General features: G+C 37.6%; 1 protein-coding gene across 1 annotated transcript in view; it reads left to right on the plus strand.

Annotated features, from left to right (window-relative positions):
- The first annotated feature begins 16334 nt into the window (after positions 1 to 16334).
- Positions 16335 to 19201, plus strand: part of ctif (CBP80/20-dependent translation initiation factor) — a 111496-nt gene continuing 108629 nt past the window's right edge. The window contains exon 1 of the mRNA XM_061927265.1: positions 16335 to 16529. The gene's annotated coding sequence lies outside the window, so the exon portion shown is untranslated. The remainder of the gene's footprint in view (positions 16530 to 19201) is intronic.

A 19201-nucleotide genomic window follows, 5' to 3' on the forward strand; every position in this document is an offset into this window, starting at 1 on the left:
CCATGGAAAAGGTGTACGAACCCTGTATCTCAGGGGTGCTCATTACGTCGATCGCGATCTACCGGTCGATCTCGGAGGGTGTGTCAGTCGATCACCAGTCAGGCATTAAAAAAATTGTCCTAAAAATGAGCGATCATAAATCTTCACTATGACGTCACTTGATTGACATTCACGGCACCCGAGGGTCTTCTGAGATGACGCTGGCTGCTGCCAGCTCATTAAAATTACCGACAGGAAGGCGAGAAACACTTTATTTCAACAGACTCTGGCGCTGTACCTGTCGTCAAAACTCCAAAGACCAACTGCACAGTTGCACAATAAAAGCTCTGCTTCATCCTGCCTGCGCTACCAAAATAAGAGTCTCAGAAAGCTGGCGTGCACAAGCTAGCAAGCTACGGAGTTTGCCGACAATGTATTTCTTGTAAAGTGTATACAAAGGACTACGGAAGCTGGACAAATAAGATGCCAAAAACCAACCACTTTCATGTGGTATTGGACAGAAAGGAGGACTTTTTTTCTCCTCCATTCGAAAATGCGGACGTTATCATCACCACTGTCTTATTCCAATCAATGCAAGTCATCAGAATCAGGTAATACACCAACTTATATTCTTGTCTTCATGAAAGAAAGGAATCTATATGTGTTTAACATGCTTGTATTATCTTTAACCACCTTTAACTTGTTAACAATATTAACTATATGTGTTAAACATGCTTGTATTATCTTTAACCACCTTTAAATTGTTAACATACTTGCCAACCCTCCCGGATTTTCCGGGAGACTCCCGAAATTCAGCGCCTCTTCCGAAAACCTCCCGGGACAAATTTTCTCCCGAAAATCTCCCGAAATCCATGCAGACCTGAGTGAGGACAGCTTGTAAAGCAGTTTGTCTGCCGTAAACAGCAATGTTGTGACACTCTTAAACAGGACAATACTGCCATCTAGTGTACATGCATATGTGACATTAACATCTACGGCTTTTAGAGAGTGCAGTGCACAACTGCGCACACAACAAGGAGACGAAGCAGAATGAGTCGTCAGAGAGGGTGTTCAGCATGGTTATAAAAATAGTGACAAAGAATAGAACAAGGATGGACAATTCAACCCTTAACTCAACAATGAGTAGATGAGTGTTATGTGTGTGTTATATATATATATATATATATATATATATATATATATATATATATATATATATATATATATATATATATAGCTAGAATTCACTGAAAGTCAAGTATTTATTTTATTTATATATATATATATATATATATATATATATATATATATATATATATATATATATATATATATATATATATATATATATATGAAATACTTGACTTACTTATTCAAATATTTCTTATATATATATATACTTGACTTGGTGAATTCTAGCTGTAAATATATTCCTCCCCTATTAGCCACGCCCCCAACCACGCCCTGACCACGCCCCCCACCCCCACCTCCCGAAATCGGAGGGCTCAAGGTTGGCAAGTATGGTTGTTAACAATATTAACTATATGTGTTAAACATGCTTGTATTATCTTTAACCACCTTTAAGTTGTTAACAATATTAACTATATGTGTTAAACATGCTTGTTTTATCTTTAACCACCTTTAAGTTGTTAACAATATTAACTATTTGTGTTAAACATGCTTGTATTATTTTTAACCACCTTTAACTTGTTAACAATATTAACTATATGTGTTAAACATGCTTGCATTATCATTAAACACCTTTAACTTGTTAACAATATTAACTATATGTATTAAACATACTACTTGTATTATCATTAAACACCTTTAATGTATTAACAATATTAACTATATGTGTTAAACATGCTTGCATTATCATTAAACACCTTTAACTTGTTAACAAAAACATATATTTCATAAATAAGTAAATATAAATTATATATATGAATGAGGTAGATCCCCACGACTTGATCAATTGAAAAGTAGCTCGCCTGCAGAAAAAGTGTGAGCACCCCTGCTGTATCTTATTAGAGGCCATACAAAATGTAAAAAAAAAAACATGCTGCAACTATCAGACAAATGTTTATTTTTATGTATTGTGAGTATTTTGTGATTCAAATGTTTTGGGGGATTTTTGTTGCCTCCAGAGTTGAGTGTTTTGGAAGGCCAAAAATCGCCCACATGCCATAAATTCCCCCACATTTGAGCTAAAGTATTAACTCCAAAAGTATGTTTTAACTTTTTCTTTGTTTCATGTTTTTGCCAGTCATGACAAAGAGGGAAAAGAAATGAAAGTTATTGCAACATAATTGTTACGTCTGGGTTGCATGCTGATGCGCGGGTCGTTCTTCCAAGATGCAGCAGGAACTCCGGAGGCAAGGTGCAGGTAAGACAGTCATTTATTGTCCATAAATCAGTCAACGTACCAACAAACAAAACAAAGCATGCCGATAGCACTGGGAGCTAAGGCGAAAACTTAGCACAGGAATAAAAAGCATGGGTGACAAATAGGGATGTCCGATAATATTGGACTGCCGATATTATCGGCCGATAATTGCTTTAAAATGCAATATCGGAAATTATCGGTATCGGTTTCAAAAAGTTACATTTATGACTTTTTAAAATGCCGCTGTGTACACAGACGTAGAGAGAAGTACAGAGCGCCAATAAACCTTAAAGGAACTGCCTTTGCGTGCTGGCCCAATCACATAATATCTACGGCTTTTCACACACACAAGTGAATGCATGCATACTTGGTCAACAGCCAAACAGGTCACACTGAGGGTGGCTGTATAAACAACTTTAACACTGTTACAAATATGTGCCACACTGTGAACCCACACCAAACAAGAATGACAAACACATTCCGGGAGAACATCCGCACCGTAACACAACATAAACACAACAGAACAAATACCCAGAACCCCTTGCAGCACTAACTCTTCCGGGACGCCATATTTTCCATGACTTGAGTTGATTTATTTTGGAAAACCTTGTTACATTGTTTAATGCATCCAGCAGGGCATCACAACAAAATTAGGCATAATAATGTGTTAATTCCACGACTGTATATATCGGTATCGGTTGATATCGGAATCGATAATTAAGAGTTGGACAATATCGGAATATCGGATATCGGCAAAAAAGGTCTTATCGGACATCTCTCGTGACAAACGTTAATGTTGCACGAAGCAAACAAGACAGCCAGACCGAGTGTGGCGAAGGGAAGGAATAAATCTCTCTAATTAGTGCTCGAGAGCAGGTGAGCGTCCCGAACATAAATAGGAGGCAGGTGAAAATAATCAGCACCCATGACAACCAAGAAACACAAACCCAGGGGTGCTGAAACAGAACTATGCGAGTCATAAATTAAAACAAAACATGATCCGGTCAACGGATCATCACAATAATGACACATTTCTCCATCCTGGCTGCTCAGTACAGAAATGTGAGTAGCGACTCACCTCACAAGCACCTCTGCTCTAAAAAACTATTAGCACATGAGTGTTTTAGCTTTTTCTTTGGATTTGTACCCCGTTTTAGGTTTTTTTGATCACGCAAAGAAAAAAGATGATGACCATGTAACTGAAAATTGAAGTGAGTTGTACAGTAATCCCTTGTTTATCACTGTTAATTGGTTTTGTACAAAAATGAATTTCCACAAAGTTGGAAGTATTATTCATAAATTGAATGTTTTCATAGCTTGAGCAAAACAATCCTGTTTACTACCTTCTGAACACGTTTCTCAACATAATGAGAGCCCTCTAGATATGGGGGGGGGGGGATTACATTTTATCAGGAGGACAAACATTTTCAACCTACAATTGATTTGCTTCAAGCCGATCAATGGCTCTGTGACCACTCCTACTATGGTCACAGCCTTAGGAATTACTAGAATACCCTTAGGAAAATTACATATATCATAATAAAGTACATACTGTACAGTTTAGTCATTAAAGTACCCTTTAAAAAGTTGAAATCTACCCTAAATGACAATGCACTGGTTGCCAAAAATCATTCAAAGTAAAAAAAAAAAATTAAAAAAAAGATGAAATCAACCCCAAATGGCAAAAAGGGTACTTTCAGCTTTTTAAAGGGGTACAGCATGTACTTTATTGTGATATCTGTAATTTACCTAAGGGTAATCTAGTAATCAATGCGCAAAGAAGATGTGTCATCAAAATATTACTTTGAATTCAGGGTATCTGCGGGGTCTTAAAAGTTTTAACATGTCTAAATGCTGCTGAAATCTCATAAAATATCTTGAATACGATTTTTAAAGGTCTTAAAATCTATTAACGTTATTTTTATTTAAAACATGCATGAACTTCAGTCTTCCTTTTAAATGTTTCGATTTTTGAGGACGCTGTAATGTAACTACAAAATGGAATTAAAGTAGGCTACCTGTGCTGCCCGGTCAGAATATACCGCGCACCACCAGCCAGGGCAGCGGTGTGTTGGTAGAGCTTAGCATAGCTGCGGAGAATACTTAACAAAAGCTCACAGCAAAGTCAAATTACTTGCATAAGATGGGTTAGCGCAAGTTCAATGATTTGTGGCCCCAGAACGATCAATTTAATGCATGCTTGAAGCCGGTGGGTGGAAACGTATAAAGTGTTTTTCACAGATGTCACAATTTTGTTTAAGACCCGGATGTGGAGCCATCGAGGAGGGAAGCGTGGTATGGTGGGGTGCGCAAAGCAAGGGAGACTTGTGAATATCATCTTGTCATGCTTAAATAAAAACTAAGCCTTGTTTATTCGCAATGTGTTTTCAAAAAGAGGTAAAAATGTATTCATACACACCAGATACAAAATGAGTTGAGCAAATTTTAACGTTATCCACATAAATCACATCCAAATTCTTTCTTTTTTGACAATCGCTCTGTCTGCACTCCTCTGTTTTTCCACAACTTTGTGCAGATATAGAAGTATTAGTACTGTATATAGCAGTGACGTGCGGTGAGGTTCATGACTGGTGAGGCACTGACTTCATCACAGTCAGATTTACAAACATATGAACCCTAAAGAGTATCTTATTCACCATTTGATTGGCAGCAGTTAACGGATTATGTTTAAAAGCTCATACCAGCATTCTTCCCTGCATACTCAGCATCAAGGGTTGGAATTGGGGGTTAAATCACTAAAAATGATTCCCGGGCGCGGCGCCGCTGCTGCCCACTGCTGCCCACTGCCACCCTCACCTCCCAGGGGGTGAGCAAGAGGATGGGTCAAATGCAGAGGACAGGACACATTTCACCACACCTAGTGTGTGTGTGACAATCATTGGTACTTTAACTTAATTTTAACTTTACACATACAAACTGTAGCACACAAAAAACCACATTTAATAAAAAAAAACGTTATTACGGTCTTACCTTTACTTTCAGTGCGGGAACAGTGGTGTTCGTTTTGGAGGAGTTGTGAATGAATCAAATATGAAATCCATGCTGCAGTCTGCAGGTGTACCTTATGTTGTGTCCCTGCAGTCGTTCACGGCTCCTCCGGCGCGAGCAATGTTGTTTTTGCACTTGTTGGCTTCTTGTTAAGTGACTTTTTTTGGGTGGATTCGGTCTTGCACGTGGAGGGTTTGGGTGTGGGCTTTGGTTGGTGTGGCGCTCCCGTCGGGGGGTGCAGTCTGCGGCGGAGGTGCAATAACCGGCACCAGGAGGCGGGATTACGCGAGCCTCACACAGTGCGTCTTCGCAGCCGTTTTATGATTGCTCAAGAAATACGTTACACACATACAGTTGTTGACAAAATACACTGTACATTATATACCTCAGCTAACTAAACTATGGAAATGTATAATATAATTCATATAGCAATACGGTCTCACTGCACAGCAGGCCAGCAGTTAGCCGAGTCCGCAATCCATGGTGAGGCACAACTGAGTGACGTGCCTCAACTGGCTGCTGATCACCGCACCGTCTCTTCTCAGGATTTGAACGGCAAATGTGAAAATTCAGTGATTTTGAATAAAAATCATCTAAAACTGGGGAAGTTAAATGGAAAATAACTTTATAGTATAATCACTGGATACATATAAAAATTTAATTAATTTTTTTTCTTTTTACATTTTTTTTCTTTCCATGAGACCGCACGTCACTGGTAGATGTTGTTATCTTTTTTTCTCAATTCTGTCAGCTGCAAAAGTTAACCATTTAGCTTTAGCGCAGATGCTAAGAGTGCCTTTCACAGACGATATATTGTTGTGCGTTCCTCTACCATTGCTGACGTTGATGTTACATAAGAACACTTGAGCGGTATAGCTCGGTTGGTAGAGCGGCCGTGCCAGCAACTTGAGGGTTGCAGGGTCGATCCCCGCTTCCGCCATCCTAGTCACTGCCTTTGTGTCCTTGGGCAAGACACTTTACCCACCTGCTCCCAGTGCCACCCACACTGGTTTAAATGTAACTTAGATATTGGGGTTTCACAATGTAAAGCGCTTTGAGTCACTTGAGAAAAAGCGCTATATAAATGTAATTCACTTCACTTCACATATGAAGCACACTGCACTTTTTGCAAGAAAACACTTCCATCACAAATCTGGAAAAAGGCCGTTGTGATTTTTGCAAATATTTTTCCAATTACGGTAGTTTACAATAGAGAAGCGTCTGGTGTATTTAGTTGGTTTTCCAATGTGAAAGAGCTGTTTTTAAATTCAAATACTTACAATTCATTATGACCCTCTGATTTTCCTTTATGTCTTGTTACTTTTTTGTTTGTATGGATGTGAAATAGTCTTAAATTATTTTCAATATGGTCTTAAAAAGTCTTAAATTTGACTTGTTGAAACTTGCAGATACTCTGGAATCACTTTTTAGCAACCACTGTACTGTCATTTGGGGTAGATTCCAGCTTTTAAAGGGTACGGCAGCAAGTAAACATTACTGTATGTATTTCATGATGCTATATGTAGTTTTTTCAAAGGGTATTCTGGTATTGTATGCACAGATAAGATGTGTCAATATGAAAATATTCTTTTGAATCACTTTTTGGCAACCACTGTACTGACATTTGTGGTAGATTTCAGCTTTATAAAGGTTACTTCAACAAGTAAACAGTACAGTATTTATTCTATTATGATATTCAGTATATAATTATTCTAAGGGTATTCTAGTAATGTATGCACATACGAGATGTGTCAATACCAAAATATTGTTTCAAATCACTATTTGGCAACCACTGTATTGTCATTTGGGGTAGGTTCAGCTTTTTTAAAAGGTACCTCAACAAGTAAACAGTGCTGTATGTATTTTATAATGCTATATGTAGTTTTTCAAAGGGTATTCTAGTAATAATGCACAGATAAGATGTATCATTTTCAAAATATTATTTTGAATCACTTTTTTGGAAACCACTGTACTGTCATTTGGGGTAGATTTCAGCTTTATAAAGGGTACTTCAGCAAGTAAACAGTACAGTATGTATTTTATTATGATATACAGTATGTAATTCTTCTAAGGGTATTCTAGAACAGTGTTTTTCAACCTTTTCTGAGGCAAGACACATTTTATTCATTGAAAAAATCCCGAGGCACATTACCAGCAGAAATCATTGAAAAATTAAACTCAGCAGCCGATATTGACAATCAAAAAGTAGTTCTCGCAAGTGTTGGATATGACTTTAAACCATAACCAACCATGAATCAGTATAGCCCTTGTCTCAAAGTAAGTGTACTGTCACAACCTGTCACATCACGCCGTGACTTATTTTGAGTTTTTTGCTGTTTTCCCGTGCGTAGTGTTTTAGTTATTGTCCTGCGCTTCTATTTTGGTGGCTTTTCCTGTTTTGTTGGTATTTTCCTGTTGCAGTTTCATGTCTTCCTTTGAGCGCTATTGCCCGCACCTGTTTTGTTTTAGCAATCAAGAACATTTAAGTTGTTGCTATCTTTTTTTGTGTGGACATTGATGATTGTCATGTCATGTACAAATGTACTTTGTGGACGCCGTCTGCTCCACACGCTGTAAGTCTTTGCTGTTGTCCAGCATTCTGTTTTTGTTTACTTTGCAGCCAGTTCAGTTTTAGTTTCGTTTGGCATAGCCTTCCCTAAGCTTCAATGTCTTTTTTTAGCTTCATTTGCCTTTTGTTTATTTTTGGTTTCAGCGTTAGATACCTTTTTACCTGCATGCTGCCTCCCGCTGTCGTCTGCATTTTGTGATCACGACAAACATCTACAAAGCAATTAGCTACCTGCTGCCACCTACTGATATGGAAGAGTATTGCATGCTTACTCTGCCGAGCTCTAGACAGCACCGACACTCAACAACGGCACATTTGCGAATTATAATTACTGGTTTGCAAAAAAAATATTTTTAACCCAATTAGGTGAAATGACATAATCTCCCACGGTGGTTGAAAAACACTGTTCTAGGAAAATGCATGCACATATGAGATATGTCAATACCAAAATATTACTTTGAATTACTTTTTGGCAACCACTGTACTGTCATTTGGGGTAGATTTCAGCTTTTTAAAAGGTACCTCAACAAGTAAACAGTATTGTATGTATTTTATAATGCTATATGTAGTTTTACAAAGGGTAGTCTAGTAATGTATGCACAGATAAGCTCCATCAATCTCAAAATGTTATTTTGAATCACTTTTTTGGCAACCATCGACTGTCATTTTGGGTAGATTTCAGCTCTATAAAGGGTACTTGAGTTGAGTTGAGTTTGAGTTTATTTCGAACATGCAAGCATACAACATGATACATCACAATCTCCAGTTTCTCTTTTCAACATGTTCGAAAAGGAGTAGGAAGAAGCAGAGCTTATTTAATCCTACCCCTTTTCTTTTACATAACAGTTGCTAAAACTTTTGTTCACTTCCTGTTCTCAATTTATTCACAATATAGTCCATAAGTAATCACAATAAAAATAAGTAAATAAATAATAATTGGTGAAGTAAGTTACATTTCATATGTTGAGATAAGTAAGATTATTTTGTGAGTGAAAGAATGGATGAGTTAAATAAATTCAGAATGTTTATCATGGTTCTTCTTCTTTGTACTTTGTAAACACTTTAAGTTTGAAGAGTTTCTTGAAGTGGATCATATTAGTACATTGTTTGATTGCTTTGCTTAATCCATTCCATAATTTAATTCCACATACTGATATACTGAAGGTCTTAAGTGTTGTACGTGCATACAAATGTTTTAAATTACATTTCTCCCTAAGATTATATTTCTCCATTTTTTTTGAGAAGAATTGTTGTATATTCTTGGGTAGCAGGTTATAGTTTGCTTTGTGTATAATTTTAGCTGTTTGCAAATTCACTATGTCGTAGAATTTCAGTATTTTTGATTCAATAAATAAAGGATTTGTGTGTTCTCTATATCCAACATTATGTATTATTCTAACTGATCGTTTTTGTAACACCGTTAATGAATGAAGTGTACTTTTGTAATTATTTCCCCATATTTCTACACAGTAACTCAGATATGGTAACACTAGCGAGCAGTAGAGAATATGAAGTGATTTTTTCTCTAGAACATGTTTTGCTTTATTCATTATTGACGTGTTTCTTGCTACTTTATGTTGTATATTTTTTACATGAGATTTCCAGTTCAATTTATCATCAATCATTATACCTAGAAATTTGGTTTCATTTACTCTTTCAATTTCTATTCCGTCTATTTGTATTTGTGTTTGACTTTCTCTTCTACTGTTACCAAATAGCATTATTTTAGTTTTACTGAGATTCAACGATAGTCTGTTTTTGTCAAACCATCTTTTTAATTTGTTAATTTCTTCTGTTATTATTTGTAGTATCTTCTGTGTGTTCTCTCCTGAACAAAACGCTGTTGTATCATCCGTTAATAATACTAACTTTAAATCTTTTGTAACTTTACAAATGTCATTTATATATAGATTGAATAATTTAGGTCCTAGTATTGATCCCTGAGGTACACCACAGGATATATTTAGCGTTGTAGAGGTGTGTTCGCCTAGCTTCACGTATTGTTTCCTGTTCATTAGATAACTTCTTATCCAGTTTAAGACTAACCCTCTGATGCCATATCGTTCTAGTTTTTTTAATTAAAATATTGTGATTAATTGTGTCAAATGCTTTAGTTAGATCCATAAAAACTGCTGCCGTACATTTTTTATTATCTATAGCATTGGTAATTTCTTCTGTAATTTCAATTAAAGCCATCGAAGTTGAAACATTAGCTCTGTATCCATATTGATTTTCTTCGAGTATTCTATTTTTATTTATGAAACTCTCTAATCTGTTATTGAACAGTTTTTCAGCAAGTAAACAGTACAGTATGTATTTTCTACAGCTTGTCCCTTACGGGGTGTAATTCTCCTAAGTCAAGTCGTATCATAGCAACTAAAGCGACACATATCCTTTTGCGTCCTGGCTACTCAGTACAATAATATCCTGACAATATAAGAACTGAATGTACACTGGAAAAAAATTATGACAACCATGTAGCAGAAACTAGATGTTATTGCGATATATAGCAATATCATAGGATCCACATGTCTCTGTTCTGGCTGCTCAGTACAGTATAGTGAAGTCTACAATAATAATTGTTGACAATTATGACAATGTAAACATGAGTTGTGTTTAGTCCGTATGTGAAGAGAGTCACCACAAACCTGAGCAGTTTTCCCCTTGCATGCTTGTTGACAACTTATTTGTACACTTTACATCAAAGTTAATGTAGAACTATTTATATGTATTATCTCTTATGGGAAAAGGTGATGCTGTATATGAATTGATTGAGAATAAATGTGGCCTTGCGTGCTTTCACTAAGACTTGTTAATATTACAGCGTGGGTGTCTGTCATGGATTCATTCGCACAAAGGGTGAGAAGCCAAAATGTTGGAGAAAACACTGAGGTTTAAATACAGCATTTCTTTATTATAGTTTCCTTGGTAACAGCAGACACTACTTTGGATCTTTGGAACTTTTACAATGTATCTTTATATAAGTTGTTACTTGATGTTTTACATTATAGTCGTGTGCTTATGTGCACACATATTTGTATTATTTATTGGCTTCTAAAAGTGCAGGGCTCCACTTTTCCTAGCATCCACAAGGGGTCATGCTTACATTGTTTGAATTTCCCCAGTGAGCTTTGTATCTTTTTTTTTTCTTTCTAATGTGAGAAACACCCCTCACACTCCGTATAATTAACTTAAAATAAAAATAAAATAGTGCAATGAGAAAATAAATTACAGTAAATACAATATCTAAATGTATTTATGCAACAAAGATAATGAGATATTAAACAATTGTGTGTGTTAAGACTTGGGATTGTAAATATACAGTACAGGCCAAAAGTTTGGACACACCTTCTTGTTTCAATGCGTTTTCTCTATTTTCATGACTATTTACATTGTAGATTGTCACTGAAGGCATCAAAACTATGACACCTGTGAATTGGAAACCCTTTCAAGTGACCTCTTGAAGCTCATCGAGAGAATGCCAAGAGTGTGCAAAGTAGTAATCAGAACAAAGGGTGGCTATTTTGAAGGTCCTATAGAATATAAAACATGTTTTCAGTTAGTTCACCTTTTTTTGTTAAGTACACAACTCCACATGTGTTCATTCATAGTTTTGATGCCTTCAGTGACAATCTACAATTTCGGAGTATAAGTCGCACCGGCCGAAAATGCATAATAAAGAAGGAAAAAAACATATATAAGTCGCATTTTGGGGGGAAATTTACTTGATAAAAGCCAACACCAAGAATAGACATTTGAAAGGCAATTTAAAATAAATAAAGAATAGTGAACAACAGGCTGAATAAGTGTACGTTATCCATCCATCCATTTTCTACCGCTTATTCCCTTTGGGGTCGCGGGGGGCGCTGGAGCCTATCTCAGCTACAATCGGGCGGAAGGCGGGGTACACCCTGGACAAGTCGCCACCTCATCGCAGGGCCAACTAGTTATATGAGGCATAAATAACCAACTGAGAACATGCCTGGTATGTTAACATAACATATGATGGTAAGAGTCATTCAAATAACTATAACATATAGAACATGCTATACGTTTACCAAACAATCTGTCACTCCTAATCGCTAAATCCCATGAAATCTTATAGGTCTAGTCTCTTACGTGAATGAGCTAAATAATATTATTTGATATTTTACGGTAATGTGTTAATAATTTCGCACATAAGTCGCTCCGGAGTATAAGTCGCACCCGCGGCCAAACTATGAAAAAAACTGCAACTTATAGTCCGAAAAGTACGGTCGTCATGAAAATAAAGAAAACACATTGAATGAGAAGGTGTGTCCAAACTTTTGGCCTGTACTGTATGTGCATGGCGTTTCCAGTAGGTATACAAATAGTAATTAGATCTACAGGAATAAACAGGGATACACTGGACAATTTTACTACCGGTATATGATATTGAAGTTCAAAAGGCAGAAAATATACCATTATAAAATATGTTCACGTGAAAATACATATTTTTTAATCTTTACAAAATATACTACTTTTTTGCTTGTTTGCGTATATAAAAAAATAGACATGACTTTCCAATGCAATCATTTGAAAAAAAAACATCCTCTTTGCAATTCATAAGGACGTTATATAAATAAAAATATTTAAATTATGTTATGTTGGCCTTGAATTTCATGTCAACAATTATTTGCTACAAGCCTCTTTTATCTTATTTTTTATTACAGTTATTAAAAAAAAAGTATTCATATTGCACTTGATATGAAAAACGGTACCACATTACAAGATGTAACAGTATTTGAATTACACTCACAGTACTTGCTATAGTGTCAGACTGGTTTTCATTGAGGGCCACAGTTAGGGCTCCTCTCAGACGGCTGCTTGTAACAGTGAACATGTTTAATGTCTTGTGATATTATTACACAATGCCTTGTGAAATTATTACACAATTTCCTATAGATTCGATTATTGGCCTTTTTTACGTACGAATTGATGGATAACGTACTTGCTTTGAAATTATAAGTCAGGGGAATAAGTATTTTATTTCAACAAAAAATGTTTGTAATCTATGTTTTTTTTTCGTCCTGTCCGGCCACTCAGGCAAATTATAATGTTGATGTAGATGCCAATTTTTGCTGTACATATTTACTTTAAAAAAAGAGAAGTGTGGGATACTTGAATTTGACTTTATTAAATGGATTTATATTAATGTTTGGTGCAGCCGGACCGGAGCAGGAGGGGTTAGAAAGAAGGGAATAAAAGGAAGACAGAAGGGGAAATTGTGGAGACAAGAGGGGAATAAGACAGAGAGACGACAACAACAACAGAACAACATCAGCAAATAAGATATGTACAAATATGATACGCAAAGTGATAGCAAAGAAGCAGTTAGTGAAGTAAACATTAATAAAATAGAAATGACAATGAACATTATTGCCCTACAAATGGAGCAATACAAATACCAATAGAAATAGCACTATTGATAATGAATAATGTTTTAAATTCAACAATGCATATACAGTCGTGGTCAAAAGTTTACATACACTTGTAAAGAACATAATGTCATGGCTGTCTTGAGTTTCCAATCATTTCTACAACTCTTATTTTTTTGTGATAGAGTGATCGGAGCACATACTTGTTGGTCACAAAAAACATTCATGAAGTTTGGTTCTTTTATGAATTTATTATGGGTCTACTGAAAATGTGACCAAATCTGCTGGGTGAAAAGTATGGCTGGTATGGGCGGTATAGCTCGGTTGGTAGAGTGGCCGTGCCAGCAACTTCAGGGTTGCAGGTTCGATCCCCGCTTCTGCCATCCTCGTCACTGCTGTTGTGTCCTTGGGCAAGACACTTTACCCACCTGCTGCCAGTGCCACTCACACTGGTTTAAATGTAACTTAGATATTGGGTTTCACAATTTAAAGCGCTTTGAGTCACTTGAGAAAAGCGCTACATAAATGTAATTCACTTCACTTCACATACAGCAGTGTTAATATTTGGTTACATGTCCCTTGGCAAGTTTCACTGCAATAAGGTTTCTGGTTGAATTTTTGACCACTCCTCTTGACAAAATTGGTGCAGTTCAGCTAAATGTGTTGGTTTTCTGACATGAACTTGTTTCTTCAGCATTGTCCACACGTTTAAGTCAGGACTTTGGGAAGGCCATTCTAAAACCTCAAGGTGAGGCCTTTAATCCCAGGAACACCAATCCTACCGTAAAGCATGGTGGTGGTAGTATTATGCTCTGGGCCTGTTTTGCTGCCAATGGAACTGGTGCTTTACAGAGAGTAAATGGGAGAATGAAAAAGGAGGATTACCTCCAAATTCTTCATGACAACCTAAAATCATCAGCCCGGAGGTTGGGTCTTGGGCGCAGTTGGGTGTTCCAACAGTAGCACACGTCAAAAGTGGTAAATTAGGCTAGAATTAAAGTTTTAGAATGGCCTTCCCAAAGTCCTGACTTAAACGTGTGTACAATGCTGAAGAAACAAGTCCATGTCAGAAAACCAACACATTTAGCTGAACTGCACCAATTTTGTCAAGAGGGGCGGTGAACCAGAAGCTTGCCAGAAGTTTGTGGATGGCTACCAAAAGCGCCTTATTGCAGTGAAACTTGCCAAGGGACATGTAACCAAATATTAACATTGCAGGATGCATACTTGCCAACCTTGAGACCTCAGGGGTTCTGGGTATTTGTTCTGTTGTGTTTATGTTGTGTTACGGTGCGGATGTTCTCCCGAAATGTGTTTGTCATTCTTGTTTGGTGTGGGTTCACAGTGTGGCGCATATTTGTAACAGTCTTAAAGTTGTTTATACGGCCACCCTCAGTGTGACCTGTATGGCTGTTGATCAAGTATGCTTGCATTCACTCGTGCCTGTGTAAAAGCCGCATATATTATGTGACTGGGCCGTCACGCTGTTTGTATGGAGGAAAAGCGGACGTGACGACAGGTTGTAGAGGACGCTAAAGGCAGCGTCTTTAAGGCACGCCCCCAATATTGTTGTCCGGGTGGAAATCGGGAGAACTTCGGGAGAATGGTTGCCCCGGGAGATTTTCGGGAGGGGCACTGAAATTCGGGAGTCTCCCGGGAAAATCGGGAGGGTTGGCAAGTATGGCTGTATGTATACTTTTGACCCAGCAGATTCAGTAGACCCATAATAAATTCATAAAAGAACCAAACTTCATGAATGTTTTTTGTGACCAACAAGCAGGGGCGTCACTAGCTTTTAAGGACAGGGGGGCTTTTCCCCCAGGAGATGCACAGGATGCGAGCGAATGTTACGCACGAGCACAAAACTTCACAAACGGCTAACAAAGACTTAGAAATTATTCATTGTTATTATTATTATTTTTTTTAAATGCACGGGACGAAATGAAATGCTCCCCGGGACGATGGCTTTTAACCATATATTTTCTTTTTCTTTTTATGTATTTATTAATTTTACATTTTATATTAAATGTCTTGGTTTTTCCTCCCTCTGAAAATCCTATTAAATGTTTAACAAGCCATCCTATAATAATAAAACAGCTATTAATGTAACAATACAATAAAACAAATATATTTAATTATGTTTTTTTCATTATTTTAACAATAGGCTTATGTATATTACTTTATATAGATTCTACAAGAAACACAAAACTTAAAAAAATAAATGATTTACAATTGCAAACACAAGGTTTTGTGCAGCTTCACTTATTGTAAAGGAAGATAATGTGCTTCGTACACCTGCAGGACCGCAAGCAAGGTCGCAGAGAAAATGCGGGCTGAAATTTGAGTGATGTGGGCATTTTCTATATGAACAAGTGGAATGGATTGGATACCGACGCACGAAAGGGGCTCTCTACCTTACGCTACGAAGTGAGGGGAAACTGAGTGAATAATAACAGGTTATATGATTATTTATTTAAACTCATATTTGGGCCACTTTATAATGAATATGTCGGCATTTATTTGTAAAAAAAAACAAAAAAAAAACACAAAATTATTTAGGGGGGCTTAAGAATATTTTAGGGGGGCTTGAGCCCCCGTAAAATAGGCCTAACAACGCCAATGCCAACAAGTATGTGCTCCAATCACTCTATCACAAAAAAAAAAGAGTTGTAGAAATGATTGGAAACTCAAGACAGCCATGACATAATGCTCTTTAAAAGTGTATGTAAATTTTGATCGCGACTGTATATGTATGTATATATTTTTTAATTGATACTCGAAACTTATGAATCGATATAAATACAAATTGTGATTTGAATGTGAATCGATTTGTTTGAGCACTATTATTGTTTAGTGTTGTTTGGTGTTTAGGAAGATGAACTCATGAGTTTGACGCCCCTGGTGCAAAAAAACCCAAAAAAGCACTTTAAACTACATTTCCCATGATGCACTGCCCTGGCTTGCACGTGTCACCAGTGGCAGCAAACCGGACTAAACGTCACATTCCTGCATTCCCCTTTCCTCTCGGTCTGCTGCCTACGTTGGAGTCGTAACTCCACAGCTAATCATCCCCTTCACACACGCTCCCCCTTTTAGTTTTTTTTTAAGAACCACACACATGAGGCGACCGGTTTGAGATCAGGAGGTGAGCCCGGGTTCCTCCCCAGGAGACACATCCTCAATTCGGGTGAGCATTAATCTCATTATAAGCCGGTTGCTGAAGATGCTGCTTTTAGTGCTAACAAGCGCGCACAAACAAAGGACTTTGGTAGAAATTCATCTTCGGCGGGACTATTGTGCTGTGACACAAATCTAGCAGACTATTTGCTTAACTCGACAAGAAAAGTGTTGTTTTTAAGACCAGACTGCGCTGTTTGTTGGGTTAGCATTAGCTGGCCGGTTAGCCGCAAAGTTTGCGTCAGCATTGTTGTCAGTTTTACACGCGTGGGTAGAGACACGCAGCTGTGTGGTTTTTGGCTCCACATCTTCCTTTATGCGTGGACGTGGACACATATGTTCACGGGTGTGTGTTTTATTGACAAAAGGGTCCGTTACAGCTCCTGGCTAAGAGATGCTAGCTTCCCATTCAATATGGGCGTGGTTACGGCATAATAGACACAAGAGCACTGAGGGTTTGCGGTTTGTTTTGGTGGTTTCTGGTTACTTGATTTATTACTAGAAGCACTGATATGACCGTGGTAATGATGATTAAAAAAAAAAAGCAAACCCTAATATTAACTTTGGGGAAGAGGCATTTTGCAGTAAGTGTAAAAATAAGTTAACCCTGGCAAACAATGTGAAGAGAGAGATCGATCAATACAGATACGGCCTAGAATTAGGTATGTGTGTACTAGTGTTGTCCCTAGATAATGGCTTTTTTTGCCGATATCCCGATATTGTCCAACTCTTAAATACCGATTCGGATATCAACCGATACCAATTCATACAGTCGTGGAATTAACACATTATTATGCCTAATTTTGTTGTGATTCCCCGCTGGATGCATTAAACAATGTAACAAGGTTATCCAAAATAAATCAACTCAAGTTATGGGAAAAAATGCCAACATGGCACTGCCATATTTATTATTGAAGTCACAAAGTGCATTATTTTTTTTAACATGCCTTAAAACAGCAGCTTGGAATTTGGGACATGCTCTCCCTGAGAGACCATGAGGAGGTTGAGGTGGGGGGTAGCAGGGGGTGTATATTGTAGCGTCCCGGAAGAGTTTCTGGGTATTTGTTCTATTGTGTTTATGTTGTGTTACGGTGCGGATGTTCTCCCGAAATGTGTTTGTCATTCTTGTTTGGTGTGGGTTCACAGTGTGGCGCATATTTGTAACAGTGTTAAAGTTGTTTATACGGCCACCCTCAGTATGATCTGTATGGCTGTTGACCAAGTATGCATGGCATTCACTTGTGTTTGTGTGAAAAGCCGTAGATATTATGTGATTGGGCCGGCACGCCCCCAATATTGTTGTCTGGTTGGAAATCGGGACGGCGTGACGAAGTTGCTGGTTACTGGGGTTCAATCCCCACCTTCTACCATCCTAGTCACGTTCGTTGTGTCCTTGGGCAAGACACTTCACCCCTTGCTCCTGATGGCTGCTGGTTAGCTTCTTGCATGGCAGCTCCCGCCATCAGTGTGTGAATGTGTGTGTGTGAATGGGTGAATGTGGAAATACTGTCAAAGCGCTTTGAGTACCTTGAAGGTAGAAAAGCGCTATACAAGTACAACCCATTTATCATTTATTATTTATAAATCAGGAGAAATTCGGGAGAATGGTTGCCCCGGGAGATTTTCTGGAGGGGCACTGAAATTCGGGAGTCTCCTGGGAAAATTGGGAGAGTTGGCAAGTATGGCTGGGAGACGCAACTGCTCTGTACTTCTCCCTACGTCCGTGTACCACTCCGTACAGCGGTGTTTTAAAAAGTCATAAATTTTACTTTTTGAAACCGATACCGATCATTTCCGATATTACATTTTAAAGCATTTATCGGCCGATAATATCGGCAGTCCAATATTATCGGACATCTCTAGTTCAATATTTTGGTACCGGTACTAAAATGTATATCGATACTTTTCGATACTTTTCTAAATAAAATGGCATTATTGGCTTTATTTTATTTTTTTAATCTTAGTGTACATTAAACATATGTTTCTTATTGCAAGTTTGTCCTTAAATAAAATAATGGTAAATGGGTTACACTTGTATAGCGCTATTCTACCTTCAAGGTACTCAAAGCGCTTTGACATTATTTCCACATTCACCCATTCACACACACATTCACACACTGATGGCGGGAGCTGCCATGCAAGGCGCTAACCACGACCCATCAGGAGCAAGGTTGAAGTGTCTTGCTCAAGGACACAACGGACATGACGAGGTTGGTAGAAGGTGGGGATCGAACTAGGAACCCTCAGGTTGCTGGCACGGCCACTCTCCCAACCGCTCCCGCCGTAATGAACATACAAGACAACTTGTCTTTTAGTAGAAAGTAAGCAAACAAAGGCTCCTAATTTGTCTGCTGACATATGCAGTAACATTTAGTGTCATTTATCATTCTGTTATTTTCTCAACATTATTAAGGACAAGTGGTAGGAAAGGAATTATTAATCTACTTGTTCATTTACCGGTAATATCTGCTTACTTTCTCTTTTAACATGTTTTATCGACACGTCTGTTAAAATGTAATAATCACTTATTCTTCTGTTGTTTGATACTTTACATTAGTTTTGGATGATACCACAAATTTGGGTATCAATCCGATACCAAGTCGTTACAGGATCATACATTGGTCATATTCAAAGTCCTCATGTGTCCAGGGACGTATTTCCTGAGTTTATAAACATAATACA

Source organism: Nerophis lumbriciformis, linkage group LG32 (genome assembly GCF_033978685.3).
Source record: "Nerophis lumbriciformis linkage group LG32, RoL_Nlum_v2.1, whole genome shotgun sequence".
NCBI lineage: Eukaryota > Metazoa > Chordata > Actinopteri > Syngnathiformes > Syngnathidae > Nerophis > Nerophis lumbriciformis.